This window comes from Lolium rigidum, chromosome 7, assembly GCF_022539505.1.
Source record: "Lolium rigidum isolate FL_2022 chromosome 7, APGP_CSIRO_Lrig_0.1, whole genome shotgun sequence".
Lineage (NCBI taxonomy): Eukaryota > Viridiplantae > Streptophyta > Magnoliopsida > Poales > Poaceae > Lolium > Lolium rigidum.
Genome location: NC_061514.1, coordinates 89,918,542 through 89,930,588, shown reverse-complemented (window position 1 = coordinate 89,930,588; position 12,047 = coordinate 89,918,542). Strand labels below are relative to the sequence as shown.

The 12,047-nt window shown below is 43.7% G+C and overlaps 1 long non-coding RNA gene across 3 annotated transcripts; it reads right to left on the bottom strand.

The window, feature by feature from the left end:
- Positions 1 to 8,173: 8,173 nt before the first annotated feature.
- LOC124673927 lies at positions 8,174 to 11,302 on the bottom strand. Of its 3 annotated transcripts, none has more exons than XR_006992868.1 (3): positions 11,113 to 11,302; positions 8,591 to 10,271; positions 8,174 to 8,486 (listed from the first exon to the last, which is right to left on the bottom strand). It is a non-coding gene; the product is annotated as an uncharacterized LOC124673927 (long non-coding RNA). The 3 variants fall into 3 exon arrangements; XR_006992867.1 differs by lacking the exon at positions 11,113 to 11,302 and adding an exon at positions 10,423 to 11,105; XR_006992866.1 differs by lacking the exon at positions 11,113 to 11,302 and having other exon boundaries at positions 8,591 to 11,105.
- Positions 11,303 to 12,047: the final 745 nt, after the last annotated feature.

Below are 12,047 nucleotides of genomic sequence, written 5' to 3'. Positions count from 1 at the left end.
CATTTTCGTTTCCAACCATATAACAATGAATGAAATAGTTCAACTTTCGCAATGAACATTAAGAGATAAAGCTAAGAACATATGTGTTCATACGAAACAGCGGAGCGTGTCTCTCTCCCAAACAAAGAATGCTAGGATCCGATTTTATTCAAACAAAAACAAAAATAAAAACAAACAGACGCTCCAAGTAAAGCACATAAGATGTGATGGAATAAAAATATAGTTTCACTAGAGGTGACACGATAAGTTGTCGATGAAGAAGGGATGCCTTGGGCATCCCCAAGCTTAGATGCTTGAGTCTTCTTAAAATATGCGAGGGATGAACCACGGGGCATCCCCAAGCTTAGACTTTTCACTCTTCTTGATCATATTGTATCATCCTCCTCTCTTGACCCTTGAAAACTTCCTCACACCAAACTCAAAACAAACTCATTAGAGGGTTAGTGCATAATTGAAAATTCATATATTCAGAGGTGACATAATCATTCTTAACACTTCTGGACATTGCACAAAGCTACTGAAAGTTAATGGAACAAAGAAATCCATCAAACATAGCAAAACGAGGCAATGCGAAATAAAAGGCAGAATCTGTCAAAAGCAGAACAGTCCGTAAAGACGAATTTTTAGAGGCACCTAGACTTGCTCGAGATGAAAATGCCCAAATTGAATGAAAGTTGCGTACATATCTGAGGACCACGCACGTAAATTGGCAGCATTTTCTGAGTTACCTACGAGCACGGGGCGGCTCGATTTACGTTGACGAGCAAGAAAATGCTGATTCTGCGCACACTAGTAGGAAAACCCTTATAGGCTTGAAGCTTATTTACGTGGCGCACCACCAAAAATGCGCCACGAAGAGAAGTTAATGCGATGGCTTGCACCAGGCACGGTGCGCCACAGAGCTAGCTTAATTTTGTTGGCGCACCGGGATCCATGGCGCCTTCAGCGGAAATTACGGTTGGGGCCAGCCCCAATCATTGGTTCCACTGGCCCCCGTGGCGCACGGGATCACGTGCGCCTACGTGCGTGTGACATTCGTGCAAGTGGCGCACTTTGGTCTCTGGTGCGCCACTGCCCAGTGCGACTTTACGTGGCACACGTGGGATGCAGTGCGCCACGGCAATCCACACATTTACTGTAGGCGCACATGAGTTCCATGCGCCACTGAGAACTTTTTGGTCTCCGCACGCAACTCCACCCCCCCACCCCCCCCCCGCGTTGGATCGCCTTTTAACCTTTTGTCAAAAATAAAAAAATAGATAAAAACCGCAAAAAAATAAGTGCATCAAGATGCCCATGTATTGTGTCATCTTTTACCACCGAGAATTAACAAACATGAATTTCGACTTTTTTTGCAAAAATTGTGTGGGAAAATCATCAAGCTGGATTTACGGTTGCATCGAACTCGAAAAAAACACATAATATATCAAATGTTCCCACGAAAAATCTACACGGCAAGTGAACGTTTACCGCAGCAACAAGAGCCTCATCTTGTAGGCTTTGGAATCTCTTCAAGGGTGAGACTCGATAAACCCCTCGTTGCTACCGTCTTCTAGATTGCATCTTGGCTTGGATTGCGTGTTCGCGGTAGAAATTTTTTTGTTTTCTATGCAACGTTATCCTACACTTGCCCGGTTGGACAATTTTTAGAATCCCCAAATTCGAAAAGAGTAAAAAGTTACGGCCAGTTAAAGTTTTTTTTTGCTGCAAAATACAAAAAAAGAAAAAAAATTCTGTGGCGCACCAAGTGCCCATGCGCCACATAATTAACGTTCAAAATTTGAATTTCCTGCCGCCCTCCTCCACTTCTCCTCCACTTCTCCTCACTACTCCTCCACTTCTCCTCACTTCTCCTCTTTGAATGCAAACTTCTCCTCCACTTCTCCTCCTCCTCCTCCTCCTCCTCCTCCTCCTCCTCCTCCTCCTCCTCCTCCTCCACCACAACCACCTCCTCCGGCCGGCCTCCTCCTCCTCCTCCACCACCACCTCCTCCGGGGCCGGCCTCCTACTCCGGCGACCTTCTCCTCCGGCCGGCCTCCTCCTCCTCCGGCGACCTTCTCCTCCGGCCGGCCTCCTCCTCCTCTGGCGACGACGACCTTCTCCTCCTCCTCCTACACCACCACCTCCTCTTCCTCCACCACCACCTCCTCTTCCTCCACCACCTCCTCCACCACCACCACCACCATCACCTCCTCCTCCACCACCACCACCACCACCACCACCTCCTCCTCCTCCTCCACCACGACCACCACCACCACCACCACCACCACCACCTCCTCCTCCTCCTCCTCCTCCTCCTCCTCCTCCTCCTCCGGCCGTCCTCCTCCTTCACCCACCCAGCGAAATTTAAAAAAGTATTTCGGCGGCCCCAGATCTAGATCTGGCCGCCATTTTTTTTGAATTTCAAAAAAAAATTCTGTGGCGCACCACCGCCGGTGCGCCATAGAAATAAGTTTCTGTGGCGCACCACCGCTGGTGCGCCACAGAAATAAGACTTTCTGTGGCGCATGGGTCGGTGCGCCACAGAAACCTTATTTTTGTGGCGAGAATTCTGTGGTGCACCGCCCATGCGCCACATAATTGATTTTTGGTGCGCCACTGATGAACCCTTTTCCTACTAGTGATTGCAAGTTGTGTGTAGCTGGATTTTTTTTTTTATCATCACATGATTTGTGCTCCCTGCAAGTTGCACCCAGCTGATTGTAAGTGTTCTTAGTTGTATACCACGTGCAACATCAAATGTAAGTGAGAAAATAAAGGTCAAATCTTTTCTTTTCATATTTTATGTAGTACCAAACTACCGATCTATTCTAAGCGATTGAAAGAAGTGTTAAATCAAAGAGCGGTAAAAAAAATGATCTACATACCTATCAGCACGTACGTGAAAAAAGCCCATCTAAGCGGAAAACCAAACGAACAACGAGCAACAGCAAGAGGCCATATTGACGAAAGGAAAAAAAAATCACGTACGTATCTAGTTATTACTCCCCCCTGTTTCTAAATATAAGCTATAATATATTGTTTGGCATACAAATTAAGGAACACATATTTAGAAAACATTACACCATGTTTGGCTAGGGTTTTTTTTTGCGATAAAGGATGATATATTAATTATCCGCTCTTACAGAGAGAACCAGAAAGAAAGGAAAATTACATTGAACACCTCTGGATCCCGGCGTTGGAGACGAACCGATGCTGTCGATGGCGCGCCGCTGCAAAAGCTCCCCAACCTTGGATCGCCGGAGCCCACCACTCGCAGACGGGAAGTCGTCGAACACCGGCTCCGAGAAGCCTACATCAGAGCTCGCCGCCGCGAAGAACCAACACCTCATCCTCCAGAACAACTTCACCCTGATCCGCCGCTGACCCGGATCTGGCCGTGGTGAGACGGCCTCGAGGGATTCGCAGATCCTCGAGCTCGGGGAAGTCGGCTGCATGACGGAGAAGCTACTGAGAGCGCCGCCGCCGGAGGGGATCCGCACCGAAATCAAAAACCTGACCAGCAGCTCCACCGCCTCCTGAGCGCCACCGGGAAGGGACCTCACGAGACCTACACTATGTACACGCCATGCGGTGGGCTTCCCCCATCTTCCCGCCGCCGAAGCGGACGACGGAGGGGGAGGAACCCACGCCTCACCGGCGGGCGAGGTGGTTCGGCGGTCGACTCTCAACAAATCGCCCTCGTGATTGTAGTAGAGCGAGGGGAAGAGGGCGACTCTCAAATCTCAGTTCGTGATATGTTTGGCTAGGATTAACCCTAGGCAATTGCTTGTGCTAATAGAAAACTTTGCATAGAAAAGTAAACCTAATTAAATCTCTAAAAATATTATTCATACAAGTGAGGCAACACAATAAACCCTATATTCAAGATTTTTCCTCAAAAACCTATATGGCTCATATCTAAGAACGGAGGAAGTAATTCGTAAATCGCTGGGAATCGTCACAGTTGAGGTTGGTAGACTGAGTTGACTGAGATGTAGATGCAGATGCGCATTTATGATATCTTGTACAACTCGTAATTTAATTGCATTCTCAGCATGGACTGAAGAATAAAAAATTCTCAAGCAACTAGAAATCGTGCTAAGAAAAAACATTTGATTGTGCATCTTTCTGCACATTTCTTATTATCCAGATAGATCAGATCGAGAAGCTACACGTTGGTTAGATGCTCCGGCATGTGACTTGATTCCAAGGAAAATGATATCCCGTATCTGTTCCGGGAGGTTACATAAGGGCAACTTGTCTTCAGTCAAGGCAAAACACCATAGTGAATATAAGAAAAATATTAAAGAAAATTTCATGGATACGGGTACTCCTGAATCTGATTAAATTTATTTGAAAATTAAGCTACATGGTGTACATATACTTAAGTTACAAAAATTTCAGGAGGACAATTCATTTAAAATTTATCATTTTTATCTAAGCTATATAATTTTGAAATTGACTTTGAAAACTGGCACACATATACATACGTGTGTCGTCCATCTGGTAATTTTTTTTTCATAATTTTAAAGTGCTAAAAATACAAATTTAAGGACCTTATAGTAACTCGTGTTCATTGGTACCTAGGATGGCCACGATGTATTTTCGAAAAAAAAAAATCGTCTTCCATGCTGCTGATAGAATATAGTACATGTAGTTTTTTTATTTTTGAACACTGGAAATTCGTATTTAAAAGTTTTGAAAAATCCAAAATAAAATTCTGGAGGTAACCAATGATGAAAAATCTCAATACAAACTGATTCGTATTCCAGGCTACACAAAAATGATAAAATCAAAGAATTATAATATTGAAATGTGCACTATTTACTATAAAATTTGTCAGAATTTGTGATTTTGTGTAGCCGAATATGAAGTAGTTTGTATTGAGATTTTACACCATTCTAGTATACATCATTGACTATGTCTAAAAAAATTGTTTAGACTTTTCTAAAGTTTAAAATACGAATTCTAATTCTAAGTGTTTCCAAGTAAAGGGCAAGAATGACCTTCCGTTTCAAGTTTTCCGTAGTACTACTACTATTGTTGGAAGTAACTAGGAAAAATGCCCGTGCGTTGCAACGGAAGAGAAAATCTATAATCACAATAAAAATAAATATAATAGAAAACAATTAGAAAACAATGAAAGCTCCTATGTGACCGCGTAAAAAATAATCACAGAAATCTAAACACCCTAGCGGACGCAACCAACTGAAACTCCACCTAACCTACCGTCGCCTAGGAGCTCCAAATTTACGCACCAAGTATGCATAAATTCGTTTAAAAAATCCACCTAAGCGAACATACATATATTGCAATGTGAATCAGAAAAAGGACGCTATAGAAGAATGGACCAACTTTATGGAATGTTTAACTACAGACTATGAACCAACAAAACACATGGAACCAATGATTTGCAAAAAAATACCACTTCATATCTACTTCCTCCGTCCCATATAAGTGTCTCAAAATTTTCTAGTATCTAGTAGTAGCAAATAACAGACACATGAGGTTCAAACGAACTGAAGTGGACATGTTTTATGTACCAAAAACATAACTAAAGAGGGCATGCAAACCTTTTATGTTGCTTCCTCAGACGTCGCCTCTGCTGCCCCGTTCCCTGCTCCGGCTCCAGAAGCTTCCCTTCTCCCCACCCTGTGGTGGCAGCATAGGCCTTCGTCGACGCGTTCATGGCCGCACCGCCCGGTGGTCGTTGCCGCGCACTGAAAGTCTATTCCTTGTTCTGCCGCTCAACTGCTGAGGTATCCCGACGCCGCGGAGTTGTTCTTCTGCCGGCCAGCCTAGCTGACGGGTCTCAGTCTCATCTCCATGGTGCACGAGATCACTGGCACAGCGTCCCTGGTGCCCAGCACGGCAGCACGACAATGATTGTCTTCTCTCAATCTCTCATACATGTCTCTTCCGGTGATGGCTCATAGATCATCGCCTCATCGGAGAAGGTGAGCTCCCCGCGCCTGAAAGTCATCTCGACAGAGCAGGTGACCAGCACGACAAGTCGACAACACACATGTACCGGTGCCAACACACAAGTAGTGACGGCTGCAATGTCGATCACGTTTGTTATGAGCTCTAGAATCTGGACACACTTCATTAAGAACCAGTTGAAGCGTTCGAATTTCGTCAAATTTTGAGAAACTATTTCTTAGACGGGGGACTGTTCTCGATGCGGCCTGAAAGAAAACCAGTCGAATTTTGGGTAAGAACTTCATATATAATAGGGGACTGTCGATGCTTCCCGCCCGAAAGAAAATACGCAAAATTCCTCTTGTTGCAAGAGAAAACAATCAACAATTGCTCACATGCCAATGCTACTATCATCTGATTTCAGTACATATACGTACAGATTAGACACGCCTGATTTTCCGAAGCAGGCGAGGCAACGTCCCCGGTTTCCTGCAACTCCTTATCTGCGTAGCTCGAGCTCTGAAGTATGAAATTATAAACTAACGAATATATATATAATATTGCCAAGCTGAAACTTTCTCATCTCCTGCGCACCTTGATGGAGGTTGATGGCGGCTTTGAATTCTCGACGATGATGGTGATGATAGGGAAGGACGATCGGCGACGACAAAGAGATGACCGAGCAGAAGAACCAGGATGGTCGGCAGTCTCGGTTTTGGACGGAATCGTGGCCGGCTAACCCAAATCCTCTCTCCTTGTCTGGCCGTTCCGCGTTTTCTTTGTATACGGGCACAACTTGCTGTCGTCGTCGAACATGACCGTCTCCTTCCCGACCTCTCCCGCCACTGCATGATCGCTCTCTCGATGCGGTAGAACGCACCTTCGAAGTTGAGCCCCACGCTGGCGTTGACACCGCGGCCGGCGCTGACAACACGGCCGGCGCACGCAATGGCCAATTGGTCGTGCGCGAGCGCGGCCAGGTACGTGCACGTTGTCAAAGATCGAAGGGGCCGATGTCGGTTAGAACCATGGGCACCATATTCTTCTGTGCGGGCACGGGTTTCCGTGATCGCCGACGTAAGGTTCTGCTGGGCGTTGGGCGGCAGCGGGAGCAAGGCGCGGCTGGCCGGAACGGCTTCGATGGAGGCGGGGGTGCTTTGTGGTGGTGCCGGGCCGAGGAGGTGAAGGCATGGCGTGGAGCATCGAGATCGGGAAGATATTTTCTGGTTTCAAGATCCAACTGCAACCGAGGAGGATTCCTGGAAGGGCATTGGCAGGTCTTTGTGTGGAGGAATCGTGGGCGCTTTGGACAATGTTTTCTTGTCGATCGGGACCGGGAAGGAGTCGTGGTGCCCCAAAGCAAAGCGGACGAACGGACGCGGTAGAACTAACGAAAGCGTATTAGTGGATGGACCAAAGCGTACTTGGACGGACCGAACCAAGGAAACGCTTCTCTCTTTATTATTAGGTATAGATTAAACAAAAACCTAACCACCAAGTAACAAAAAGCCGCGGCTAGAATATTCCCGCACATTATACGAGGCTATCGTCAATTGCGCTGGTCGATCAACAGCCAACTAGCCACGGTAAACATGTGGAGATTATAAATGAGTTGGGGCCTTTGCTCGGCATGCTCAGCTGCACAGGAAGCACAAATCGTTCGCGAGAGCTGAGAAGTGTGTGTATCCACCGGAACTCGATCGATCCCCAATGGAGTCCGTCGCGGTGGTGGTGGTGCCGTTCCCCGCGCAGGGCCACCTGAACACGCTCCTGCACCTGTCGCTGCGTCTCGCGTCGTGCGGGCTGCCCGTGCACTACGCCGCTCCGGCGGAACACGTCCGGCAGGCTCCATCTTTTGATCCCTGTCATGCATATGCACATTGTAATGCTTTTGGGTACCATTCTGGTTGACATGAACTAGATGGACCTAGCGCGTCTTGCCGCGCCGTTCTTTGTTACGGTTGTTACCGTTTAAATTAGGAGGACTTCACACACTTGACCAGTGCGATTTATCAATTTCATGATATTGTTTCCATGTTATGTATGTTACTCCATCTGATCCATAATAATTTCCGGAGCTTTGGTTCAAATTTGGACTGAAGTGAAATAAATCCCTGGCATGGATCAGATATAACTTTAAAGTGAAATATTCAATAGCTGAATAACATGAAATTCCTTATATATAGATAACTTTATTATCTAAGATCTTATATCATTTTGCTATCATGGACCAACATTTATTTCAGACTTGACAGAAAAGGTAACAAAATAACCGGAAAAAATCATGATTTTGCTATGGTATTTGTTGCCAAAAAGTTACAACAAGCTATCCGGACACAAACGAACGATAAGTGGGGCAGTGCTTCCGCTCACATTCAAAATGACAAATCTACATAACATCATATAACCTTCCATATGTGGTTCCAATGAGACAACCAAATACCAAGCAGTGAACAAATGGAGGATCGTTCTTTTTTGTGTTCTGAACTTCTGATAATCAACTTCTTCATATGGTGTTGTTGTAATCTATACCAAAAGTTCAAAACTGGTTGGAGTGACAAAGCATATTCATCTCAATAGTCCTACATGAATTTTACAATGGAAAATTAACAAAAAAACAAAAAAATCTCAACTTGCAGTATAGTTTTAAATATAAATGTATATATCAAAATAGCTGAGTGCTCACCTGTAGTTGAGTAGGCAGAGGATCCATGGTGAATCCAAAAGCCATGTCCTCTCTAGTTAACCCTAAAACCATTACACCACAATTATATCGAAGTAGAATCGTCCAGAACCACTTCCTTCGTGTGCAAGGAAAACACACCATCAATCGCGAAATTTACAGTATCACATCCGCCCTCGCAGCTAATTAAAGCATTTCTGCAAGCACTTGCCAAGCACCGATCAAGAAATTAACAGGCTACCAGAATACTTTAGCACTCAGTGATGTTTTCAGATTACAAATTTGAGCACGTGAACTTGAATATCTGTATCAAACAAGGCCTCTGATCTAAAAATATCCATTTAAATGATTAAAGACGAACGTGAGGTACTAAAATTGTCTGGTTGCGGCCGAGGCATCGTGGTCTGCAGCATCGAGTCTGTCCTAAGCATCCAGGTCAGCGTTAGGAGTGGAGCAATTGGCCGCTGAACTACACGAAATTCCATGGACATTTACTCAATATTTTTGAAAAGGTTCAGTCTAAAGCCTTAACCATAAATCTATAAAGATGAAAATAGCTTCCTAAGGCCTCTCAGTTCTTACCAAAAGAGAACCTACAACAAATATCCAATCAGGACATAGCCTAATGAGAAAGAATAAAAGGTAATAGAGCAACACTAACTGCTGAGAAAATTAAAGTATGAACTGATAAAAGGGAGATGTAACTTGGATGATGTGCTTTCTTAACTAACTTCTTATTAGTTCTAACTCCATACCTCAATACTTTATCATTAGTTTGGTTGAACTTCCCCCCGTTGCACCCATTATTCTTATTTTGAGTCAAACTTGAGTTAGTAATTAGTTTGTTCAAGTAGCATGAGGACCTGGTGCCGTGGGAACAGCGTACAAACCATCTTTAATCCAACACTACCGTTTTAAAAAGCAAATGTGCGTCAATATTCATTATCACGTTAGTAGCCTGAAAGCAAAACTGAAGTCAGAACATATTAACAATAACAACTTCATCTATTTTATGCCAGGAAGAGATCAAGAATGATTTTCCAATGCACATCCATTATCAAGTCTAATGCTCGACTCCATATCTATAACAAGAGTATAAACCTAACACATTGCTTGGGTTTTGAACTACTGTAACTTTATGTCCATTTGCCAAGCCAAAATAAAATTCTATCTCTAAGCAGGGTAGTAGCGGTGTTTCTTTACATCCTTAACATAAACCTGCCAAGGAGAGTGAAGATGCTAAATAGCTACATCTGTATTCTGCGATAGAAGTTCAGATTCATGTGTGCTAATATCGACTTTCCACTTGCAATAATACTACATCAGGACTGAAAATTCGTATACATAATTATCAATATGATTTTCATATTATGCAAATACAATATTGAGTTGCTGGTAATTATTCCTGAACAAAATCAGGCTTTCTTTTGTAAATATGTTCAGTGTTATTATGATAACAATACCTTGTCACAAGCTGAAATCAGATACCGAAAAGGAATATAGCAATTCTACAAAACAAATATACATAGTCAACTGCAGGAAATCATTATGATGAAAGAACGATATTGAACTAAAGCCCCTAGAGTTAGAAAATTCCTTTGGTTCTTTGCATGAAGAATCCAACGTATCTCACATCTCTTCTCTTTTTTCTGTGTGCTTCTGCCCCACTAGCAAGGTGTAACAACTGACATGCAAATGAAGACACGCAGGCAGGGCTCAGTACAAAACACCACAATAATAGTACAATAAATTCTTTCTGCAAAATGTATAAAGGCCACAAACAAACTTGAAACGTATGGTTGAAACCCTGCTTGCCTATCTTGTAGTGTTGGTACCTGAAACCTGAAGTTATGTTCTCAATCTGAGACTGAAGAGCGTTCTGGACCCAACAATAAACATAATACCCTTGCAAGTTGCAGCAACAACAAATCTAGAACTCACAACTGATGGAAATTTTCAATTCTTCATAGCTACTGTAGACATCCATTGAACTGGGTTGAGGCCCTGATATGTAGCTCAAAGAACCTAAATCTTCTATTGGGAAATTTTATGTTGTTGCAATACCATTAAACAATTAAAAAGAAAAGAAAAGAAAAAAAAAGAAAAATAAAAGGGGAAATTCTAAGTTCTTGGAATACTGTTAAACGCCTGCTGGGCTTCAACCGGGCAAAGAGTAGCAAATTACTGTTGGGGCCATGGCTTACTACATGTAAATGAGCTATCATTATAGTGCATTAGATTCAATTTGTCTAATGGAAGATATCTGATGTAGTGCCTAGGTTCTATGTTTGGTGAGACTATTGGGCGTGTATACATCCAATCAAATTGGACCAAATTAATTATTGTCCTCATGTAGCATTTGCACAAATATAACTCAAACTCTGGACAGACCAAATCACGCACAATTCATCCAAAATAATTATTGAGATCCATATATCCAACCATTAAGACCCTGTTTGTGCTTGCCCATAGTAATTACAAAAGAAAGATGGAATGAGAGAAGGTAGAGGTAGAGGAGACCATACCTCTGGCCGGTGCGACCTAGATTCGGGGCGGAGGCTGGTAACAACTGGTCGGTGGAAGGCTCAGAGCTTCAAAGGGGGCAGAAAATGGCTTTCAGGACCTCCATGGCGGCGCTGCCGAGCTCGGAGATGGTCATAGAGTCAGGCAGCACGGTAGGGGCGCAGGGCAATTAGAGGCCAGAGCAGAGGGGGGATGAGAAGCCAAACTGCTCTAGCATATGGGGGCACCGGTCTGGGGGGGAGGGGAGGAAGGGGGCGAGATGGAGGAGGGCGGCGGCGGCCAGCGCTGGAGTCTGGAGGTATCGTGCAGGTTTCCTTCCGTCTCAAATGTCGGTTCAGAAAAGCGATTAAACGACGATGCCAAACGAACCGATTCAGGTAGGGCCAACAATCGCGACGTGTGGATCAACCAGACGAGCTCGCAACCCTGGGAGCTTAGTGCTCTTAGGGATTTGATGATATTTTGTATTGGTTTTGGAACTAGAAGGATTGGACCGCAGCAACGTACGGGCATTCAACCAGTAGGAACTAAGCGAGCAGTTGTGCATTAAGGTTTTCATGAAACTACATGTCTGAGTTCCAGAAAAAAATAAGCATTAGATGGAATAAACCATGTTGTTCTTTACCGACCTTGTGAAGTAGAATATGCAACTGGCATGCTATGCGTAGGTGACCTCCAGTAAATTCTGAGAGGAAAGACATATTTGTTGATACAAAGAAATTGAATACTGATGGAAATAGATAATAATATGAATCAAATTGCTTGTAAGAATATTATTTTTTGATCTTAAATGCATAATTGCTGAAGTAATAATAGCTCACTACCAGATATGGTTTAATAGAACAATCGTACACTTTTAGCATATTTTTTTTCTTATAGGGGTAAAATCAGTTCAGTCACAATTATGTTGAAGCTTATCTATACTAAAATTGAATTA